We start from the raw sequence: 9,621 nt of genomic DNA on the forward strand, positions 1-9,621 counted from the left end.
ATCACTATTTTATCAAATAATATTTATTGCCAAAAAATTAGTTTTTCACTACGCCAGAAGTTATGTTTCTTATATTTGTGGGGTTACGTTCCACTGTTTGCAAACTGTATATTCCCACAACGTGATACCACAAATACATCTATGCTTCATTTTTGCCTGTGAGCAGTTTTGGTATCTAAATAGTGCAAATATTCTTTAAGTAGTAGTAGAACCAATGTTGGCCAAACACATTTACCACGAGGTCTAAATCATGATCTGTCTTCGTCCGCTCAAACAATTGGGTAGTGAGTTTGAATCCCACTTGAAGCATGGATGTCTGTGTGAGTTTATTCTGAGTTTGCGTCGACCTGTGTGTAGGTAACGCTCTTGCGACCGGCTGATCCCTCGTCCAAGGAGTCCTACCATCTGTATAATGAGATCACGGTACTGAAACAGCGGCCACGGTCCATCAAAGGGCTGTAGAGGCATAAATAGAATGAACTAAGGTTGTTCCTGCGCTAATTAAGCTTCACGTCATGACGACGGATGAGGAATGGAAGTGTATAGTCGCGCGCTCCTAACCTTGGCGCTATATGGGGATTGAGTTTTCATATTCATGTCCCGGAACAATTTACCCACGGGAAAACATCCAAAATAAACCGAGCCTGAAGTAACGGAGTTCTGGGTTCTTGCGTCATCTGCAGCGGCGTTCGTAGTTCTGCCTAGGAAAGAAGCTTCTATTGGAATCCTCGGATGGGAGATCGGCTACCCGCAAGGGATGCTAAGAACCGAATGACCTTCATTCTGAGCCTTTCAATGTCCGTGTATCTAGGACTTGACACATTCTACAGTCTCGACCAGTCAACATTTTGACTACTGTGACTCATTATTCAGTCATGAGTTATTTTAATATCAGCCATGCTTCCCAGTGCGGTGGTCCGGTTGGAGCCCAGGTCAAGCCATGGTGTATTTATTGTGGACACAGTGGTACTGGGCGGCATTGCTGCAAGTACTTCGGTTTCCACTTCTAATTCTCATACCACTGTTGATCCACATTCATAATCTATCACCCGGGGCTGGTACAATTGGCGAAGAAGTGGATTCAGTCTCGTCGTACACGAAGAAACTAAAAAGCACAAAATAATTTAATATCACGAGGCCGCTCTATCACAAAACAAAAGCACTACTCGTATCTTTACGTGGACTAATTTCTTATTCATAAGATAGGAGATTGCGACACGGTATTCTAAGTGACTCAACAACATTTTCAAGGTTCTTCGGACATCGCATTCTGCTTTCTTTCCTTCCTATTGCTTCTTTTCCTTCTTTCTTTCTTCCTTTCTGCCTTCCATTGTTTATCTATGTATTTATTTCTTCCTGTTTTATATCTTTGTTTGGTCGCAGCATAGCTCAAGCGGTCAGTCCACGGCTTCCCACCGCGTCGGCCCGGGTTCGATCCCGGGTCTGTTCATGTGAGATTTGTGGTGGAAAATGTGGGGCTGCGGCAGGTTTTCTCCGAGCATCTTCTGGGGCTGATGCAATAGGCCAGAAGTGGCCGCAGTACAAGGGACTTAGTGCCACTCCAAGAGCAATAAAAGAAATATCTGAACCAAGCCCCAAAATTGGGAGAAGAAAAGTTTAAAATCCATAGTGTTAGAGAACTCTTTAGAGTCCATTGAAATGGAGGACGAAGACTGAATGGTGACATTAATCAAATTGGTGATAAACACCGGGGAAGTTACAGCAATGGTCAGATACTTGCGTACAGCCTTCGAGTTTCAAGAGCAACATTACAACAAAATTCAACGGGAGTCAACCAATTCAGATTGTTCAATGGAACTGTAGAAGTCTGAGAGACAAACTCCTAGGATTCCAACAGAGGAGCCAAAACGTAGATGTCGCAGTACTCTCATACGTCCAGCTTGACAAAGCGGAAGATTTTCTACCTGGGAGGGTTTGAGTCAATTTAAACATCTATACCATTACACAACAAAACCAAACAGCAAAAACCGCTGACTCACGATCGTTCATCCCATTATATGAGCAGCAAAATACTGTCAGCGTTCAGCGGATCGCTAAAATCTGTTGATTACTGTGCTAAGGTCTTCCATACACGAACGAGATACATTGCTTCTCTTTCTTCTTCTTCTTCTTCTTACTTTGGTGGATGAACCCTCTTCCCTGTTCCTATTTCAGAATTATCTGAACACTCTTAATCTCTCAGACAGATGTTAGTATATTTTGGAGGGTGCATCAGCCCTCACCTAGCCGCTACGTACACGAGAAACAAATACAGAGAAAACCGTAGATATACTTCAATGCCTCTGGTGGGATTCGAATCCACGATCTCAGTGTTCGGCTGGGTGATGCGTATTTCCTATCATTTTTCTCACGATCACTGAGATCGGTTCTCGAAATTTTATATACGTTTTTATCTCTGGTGTGTGGAATTATCAGTGAAGATAATATTATCCTGCAATTTATTGACCCTTTCAGTCTAAGCATCTGCAGCACAAGAAAATGTAAATGTATGAATTAATACGGAAATATTAAAAGAAGCCTTAGTAGATCGAACACAGGGCCGAAAGTATTACGAACATATAAGAGATACGTCTGGGCCCCCGGTATAACAAATAGTATAGTTAGCTTTCGGGTGAAATTTTTAGAGCATTCATCAAAGTTCACATATTTATTCACAGACTGAAGAATGTTACAAATGGCATTAGAATTGTCAATACAGAATTATGTAAAATAAATTGTAATATAATTCATGTGAAGTTCCTTATCGGTGATATTAAATGCAAATAACAGTGCGAGAAATTGGAAGATCAGTGCTTCATTCATAGTGCAGGCTGTGTGAAGAAGTCTCCATATCAATGATGTGTTGCAGTAGCGCACCAAAACAAGTCATCATAAGTCACATCGGCCAAGTCGAATCACGGAGCGACTGTGGTTGTGGATGTCGTGGTTGTCTAGCGATCATGTGGCTTCTTTTTGTAGAAATAATGGTGAAACATCTGAAACAGATGATGACAAAATGATGATGATGATGATGATTCAATTCTTTGTTATTTTTGTGTCGAGTCAACAGCACAAGGCCAACTTCAGACACACCACAGAGACGATACAGGTAACCACATTAAGAAAGACAATTTACCGACAAGAACTGGAGGAAAACTACATTAATACAGAAAATTAAACAAACAAGCAAACAAAGATGCAGAGTGGTACGATGAACCTAATAACTCAGAACTGCATATCACTGAATATTAGAATTGTGAACAAATTTTATTAACGATTTTAGGTTGATGAGTATAAATGTGATAGAGAGAGACAGTCCGATTGCAAATATGTCGAGATCTTTACCCACCGCTTTGGCAGCAGAGGCGCACCGAGCAGAAGGGCAGTGTTTATTAGAGGGACAAACACCAAGCAATGAGAAGTCCCTGTGATTGCTCGGAGGAATAAGAAGTCTAACAATTTCCAAAATGGAAGAGCAGGTTTCAAGGCCACAATAGACCTGAGCAATGTGATGACTCAGTTTAGGTAAAGATTGTAGACTTAATTCCTCTAAGGCAATGGTGTAAGGATATGGGATATTAGAGTAAAGAAAGGTAAAAATTGACGGAACAAAACTTCTGCTGGGTGCGCTCAAGCTTACTGGCATCAGTGAAAGTGAATGTGTTCAGATCTACTGAGGCATGTTCCAACTTAGACTTGACTAAAGTAAAGTATAATACATACAAGCAGTCTATGGAAGAAGATCTGTAGATTATAGAGGGAATGAGACCTAAAAGCATCATGCATTTGGAAAAAACGTAATCAACATGGCTGTGAAAATGAAACTTTAAATAAAAGAAAACATCTAGGTCCTTAATACTTCTGGGGCGTGTAATGTTAGCATGGCAAAACTAACACAGAAACTTATTTTTCATGGCAAACGACACAACCCGCGTTTTAGAAATATTAATTCTCATGGAGTTAGCAGTGCACCAGTCACTGACGGAATTAAGTTCAGATAGGAGTAAGGGGCAATAATGTGAAGAGTTAATGACGCGGAAAGTTTTTGATATCATCGGAAAAAATTAAAGGTTAAATTAAAATAAATTAAAGGCAGGGAGAGAGTGCCAGAGACGCGAACCCGATATTGTCTGTTGGTTAAGTGACTGTGAAACCAGAGAACAGAAATACCAGAGAATTCGAAGGAGGTTAATTTATGCACGATGATATTATGAGGGACGAGGTCAAAAGCTTTTGAAAGATTAAAATATACATCAACAGCTTGACAATGAACGCGGACAACAGAAATCAAAGAATCACGAAATGCCAGCAAAGGTGTAATTGTAGATTTAGTTCTGGTGAATCCATGTTGATTGGAATTAAAATTAGTATAATGCAAAACATGATCATGAATAATGAATTCAGACAACTTAGAGAAATTACTGAGAAGAGAATTGGATCTCCTTTTGCTCACAGCCACATGATTGCCTGTTTTATATAGGGATATAAAAAATCAGACTTTCCTTACAGCAGGGAAATGTTACTGGGTCAGGCTCGAGATAAATACGTATATATGCCTAAGAATGGGAATAATAATACCCGAACAAACTTTTATGATAAAACCAGGGAAATCGTCAAGTTCAATATATTTGGAAGGTTTTACTCTCTTAATGGCTTTGCAGTCATCCGCAACGTAAATGGGGACAAGGAATAAAAATTCAGAAGATTGCGAGAGGGGGAGAAATTCCATAGAGCAGTGGTTATTGTAAACAGACTGAAAGTGAAAGAAAGCAGTCTTCTGGGATTTTGCACCGTGTATATGTGGTGTTAACCGACGTTTCGGAGGAACGTATCGCCTCCATCTTCAGGGTAGAAGAAAAAATATATAAGAAATCTGCAAGCAAAGAGACCGTGAGAACCGGTAAAACCAGTCTGCTTTTACCGGTTCTCACGGTCTCTTTGCTTGCAGATTTCTTATATATTTTTTCTCAAATCCCAGAAGACTGCTTTCTTCATAGTCACCGCCGTGAAAGCCTCAAATCTTACAGACTGAAAGTACTTAACGAAAGCATCAGCAAATGAATTAGGCTGGATTACATTTGCTATAGCTGATTGGAAACATTTCTATATTTCCTGAAATTACGAGTAAATATTTATTTCCAGAAATGTTGGGGCTGTCAACTTGAATTACTCTCAATTGAATTCTACTGTGTACGCCTGTCAGACATACGGTTTTATGAGTGTTCGGTAAAACGGTTATCTGTCGTTAGACTAATTGGGAGGATACTTTTTAAAACGACGGTGGAAATACGTAGTTTTTCTTAACGATGTAGTGCCATAAGTTAAGGGAGAACCAGGGAGGAAAATTTTACTTGCGGCTATAACCTCGAGGAATTGCCTGCACACTGGCAACTCCGACGGCAGCTTGGACAACCATACGTAAATAGAATATTCTAAAGTAACGTATAGTTACCTGCTGTGAAAATTCGATACCTGAATTCGCAATTGAAATTATTGTTAACATGGGATAGAAAGACAACAGAACTCAGATGAATGTGATGTGAATCGGGCGTGACCAATCCAGGGTCGGTAGGAACAGACATGAGATCCCGTCATATTTATAAAGATTAGGTCAAGCATGTTAATACTGTAAACAGCTCCAAGTAACAATATGACGGGGAGGTGCATATAGCATCCTCCTTGAGTTTAGAATAATAGATTCACGAAGAGAGTAATATTAACAATAATAATTGCCGATCGATCCCCCGTAAATAGAGACATGAAGTTGTCTCACAAATATGATTGGATATGTAAATTTCAATTGCGAGACACGTGCAACTGGGCCGAACAGAGAGAGAAGAGCGCAGTTAATAGCCCATCATTTCTAGGGCGTTCCACAATTACGGAGTAGGCAGGTTGATTCAACAAATTCCGAGGAGAATTAGGCAAAATTGTCCTTGAGTCACGATCCGTCGGAGGCTTCCTCGGATAGAAAAGGTGTAGGAAGTGTTTCTGCTGCTGCTAAATGCCAAAGAGGCCTTAAAATGTTAACTCACAAATGGGTCTGCCTCCACTCCTGAAACAGAAAAGAAATTTCTTGTTTCATTACACCAGCAACAGAACATATACACAAATATGAGTATTTAAAAACTTACATGTAAGCAGAGCTATAATACTCGGTTGTAGAAAACGGGGGCAAATCCGAGCAGGCAGAACTCCAATAAAATTAGAAATATTTGCGTTGAGGTCGAAGTGTATTTATATTAGTAGAAATTAACATATTTCTTCTTAAATAACTATTGAAACTAATTCAAATATTTATGAATAAACAAAAAATTAACACAAAAGCATCCTTATTATATAGGACACGTAACAGTTGTTTCAAGTCAGTAAATTTCAGAAAATCAATTTTCAATGTATTAAAATTCGCAGATATGGTCACTAGCGTAGTCAAACAGTCACACGACCATTAGTCGTTAATATGAGAAAACATTCATAAAAATTTTGAGAAATATAAGGTAAATTATTTTCGAGTCTAACATTTGAAAGTCCATATAATTCTGAAGTCTTAGTTTACGCTTAATGCTTGTTAATCATACGGCCAATCTCACAAGCTAAAAAGAAGTCCCTTGTCGGCCCTCCGCGACGGCTTATTCAGTATATTCATAACTATTCTCCACGTCTGAAAACTTTCTTCTCGAGAACGAAGAACATTGTGGTAACGAAGGCGCCACTTAATGTGGGTCCTGTGGGTTCTCGTACAATCCTCTCTGTTTCTAGATTATATAGCCTCGGATTAAAGAATGACTGGTGAACTGGAAATCTTTGGAAGGATTCAGTGATGGCCTAATCAAGGTAGGTTCCTGGCATTTTCGCGGAAGGACTGAGGAATACCGCGAAACGTAAGATAGTCCGTTCGCCGGAAGTGATTAGAACATAGAATATCCTGAATCAATATATCTATATCTGTACAGCTCTTTTGTCGGACTTTGGCCGTTATTTCATTTTCTTGATTTTTACTCAGGCGGTAGCACTCCTTGAACAGGGGATCAGTCCGTCGCGAGGCCGCCACGTGAACACACAGGATAGCACAAACACAGATTAAAGGCAAACAGAGGCCCATGATATAAGTGGGATTCGAACCCACAATCCAAGCGTTTGATTGGACGAAAACATTTCATAAGACCACTGTGACCGGCGAAATCTCCTGAGTAAAGTCCAAACTTCCCTGCTAGACCCATCCGTTTGATCCCAATTAGAGTAGTACTTGGGCCGCGCCATAGCTCAACTGGTTAGTCGCTGGTTTCCCACCGCGCCAACCCGATTCAATCCCGGGTCTCGTCAAGTGGGATTTGTTGTGGACAAAGTGGCGCTGGGGCAGGTTTTCTCCTAGTACTTCGGTTTCCCCTGCCAATCTTCATTTCAACAAATGTTCCACAATCACCCTCAATTCTCATCTGGGGCTGGTAAAACAGGCGAGAAGTGGCCGCAATACAAGGGCTTAGACCCACCACACTAGCAATAAAAATGTAGTGTAGTAGGAAAAAGCGGAAAAGCCCAATTAGAAAACTGCGAAGACATGCGATGATTGCAATTTGTTGGATATGAGCTATACAACTCAGGAGGATCTGAAGTGGATGCTACTGGCTTATTATGACTTCGAGTGGGGGACTTTGGTAGTAGCGGCGTTGAATAATTTAGTTTCTGTTACTGTGGTGTGAAATTTTATGTTCTTACAGACGTGATTGTGAGGGTTTCTGTCTTTTGAATACGAAGCCGTGTAGTTTCTTAGAGAGGTTCCAACACTTGAAAGGAGCATGCCTCCTCGTTCTACAGGGTAGAAGGGGGGAAGGAAAGAGAGTCATCTACTTTGGAGATAAAGGCAAGGCATTCTTTTATAATTTTGATACCTATCTACAAATTTACAAGGCTTCACATTCTAGTATGTTGAAATCTTAAGCTAACCAGTGTTTGTAGCTTAACCTTAAGGGATACCGTTCTCTGGGAACCCAGACCTATGATATACAAATTTGGGTATACCACCAGTAGTGTGGTTTTAAGGGGAAGGAGATATTAACATTGCTTTTAGATTTACGTTCTGGAAATTAACACACGGGCTACGAGATTGTGCGTTACTTGTTTGTACTCACCCATTGACAGCAGAATGGTTGCCACCACCACGAAGACAAGCAAGATTCGACGTCCCATGTTTCTAGAATAGACTTATTCTGCCAGGTAAGTACGTGTATAGTCAGTAGTACTGGTGCCCTGTCTTATATAGGCGACTTAGAAAGTATATTACATTTTATTTGTGTCACATGGTTGATAATTTCGAACAATATTACCGATACAATATAACTAGAAACACATATCGTAGTTGAAAATAACAAAAATGTGGCTTTTTCCCCACAATAGGTTGGTTAACATCCCAGTATTGGTTAGCCTTGACGGCTTCGTGAAAATTTGTCGGTTTTTAATTGATACATGTGACTAAAGGAGAAGAATTTATAAGTGTAAATCTTTCCGTAAGCGTAAGTAAATGGGACTCAATGTTCCTTCTAGTGCCAACTTTCTAAATATTACAATGTTATCACTGACGTTTTGTAGAATTCTCTCAAAATTTGGTATGAATTGACATATTTTTATCCGAATCACTTTGCTATGAAATATTTACACGTCAATTTTCACATGACGCCTGAAAGCGGGGATAGTGCATTGCTTGACAACGGTTCGGTAAGCACTTTCCCATGCATAAGTTTAAACAGAGAAATATAGAATGACACAGGAACTGTACGACATGGTGACATATATTCGATTCGCCTTGAAGTTAGTTCATCTCAGGAGGGTTCAGTTTTTCGGATTCGTATGAGAGTTCAATGGGAGAGCAGGGTTCCTTCGTTCGTCATTCGTCACAGTGGAACAGAAGACACTCGTAGCGAGTCTTAGTCAGTCATTGCTTGTGAGCTGTTGCATTTGGTTGTAATTGTAACAGAAGTGCCAATTAATCCAATCATGTAATCCAGGAACCGCTATTATTAGTCACGCACACCATCGTACCTAACAATATTTATCTTTATATTTATTGATACTGTAACTTGTCGGGAATCCAGAAGAGTCACTTCTATGGAAACGCTAGAATAGACCGTTGCATCGGAAACAACAATCGCTCGCTATTGTAATTCTAACAGGAGTCTCCATGGTTATAACAGAGGGTTTGTTGCATAGCAGCGACCGAGGTTATAAAACGGGGTTGAATGCATTCGCACAGTGAGTCTGCTGTAAACCGCCAGAGAAGACAGTCCAGTACCGCCGAGATATTGTAAGCAGTAATTATAACACTGCAAGAGCAAATGATTGTAAGGTGTGTAGGGTGAGCGAGTGGACTAAATTCGCTATATCAAACACCACGGCGTAAACTTATTTGTAGCCTGACACACACAACACGCTACAATATTATATAGCATACAGTTGACCCAAAATATGGATTCATATTCTGTACAAATTCAGCACCTTAACACTAAACGACACCAGATGAGGAAAGGAGCAGTCTTCTTGGATGTGACGCCGTGTAGATATTGTGTTAACCGATGTTTATGAAGAACGTGTCGCCTCCATCTTCAAGCGGTACATTCTCTCGAAAAG

General features: G+C 40.2%; 1 long non-coding RNA gene across 1 annotated transcript; it reads right to left on the reverse strand.

Moving 5' to 3' along the window:
* Nucleotides 1–2,653: 2,653 nt before the first annotated feature.
* LOC111862620 lies at nucleotides 2,654–8,214 on the reverse strand. The gene is made up of 3 exons (XR_002842461.2): nucleotides 8,130–8,214; nucleotides 6,036–6,055; nucleotides 2,654–2,996 (listed from the first exon to the last, which is right to left on the reverse strand). It is a non-coding gene; the product is annotated as an uncharacterized LOC111862620 (long non-coding RNA).
* Between the last annotated feature and the right edge of the window lie 1,407 nt (nucleotides 8,215–9,621).

The sequence above is a fragment of the Cryptotermes secundus genome, unplaced genomic scaffold, assembly GCF_002891405.2.
Source record: "Cryptotermes secundus unplaced genomic scaffold, Csec_1.0 scaffold2451, whole genome shotgun sequence".
Taxonomy (NCBI): domain Eukaryota; kingdom Metazoa; phylum Arthropoda; class Insecta; order Blattodea; family Kalotermitidae; genus Cryptotermes; species Cryptotermes secundus.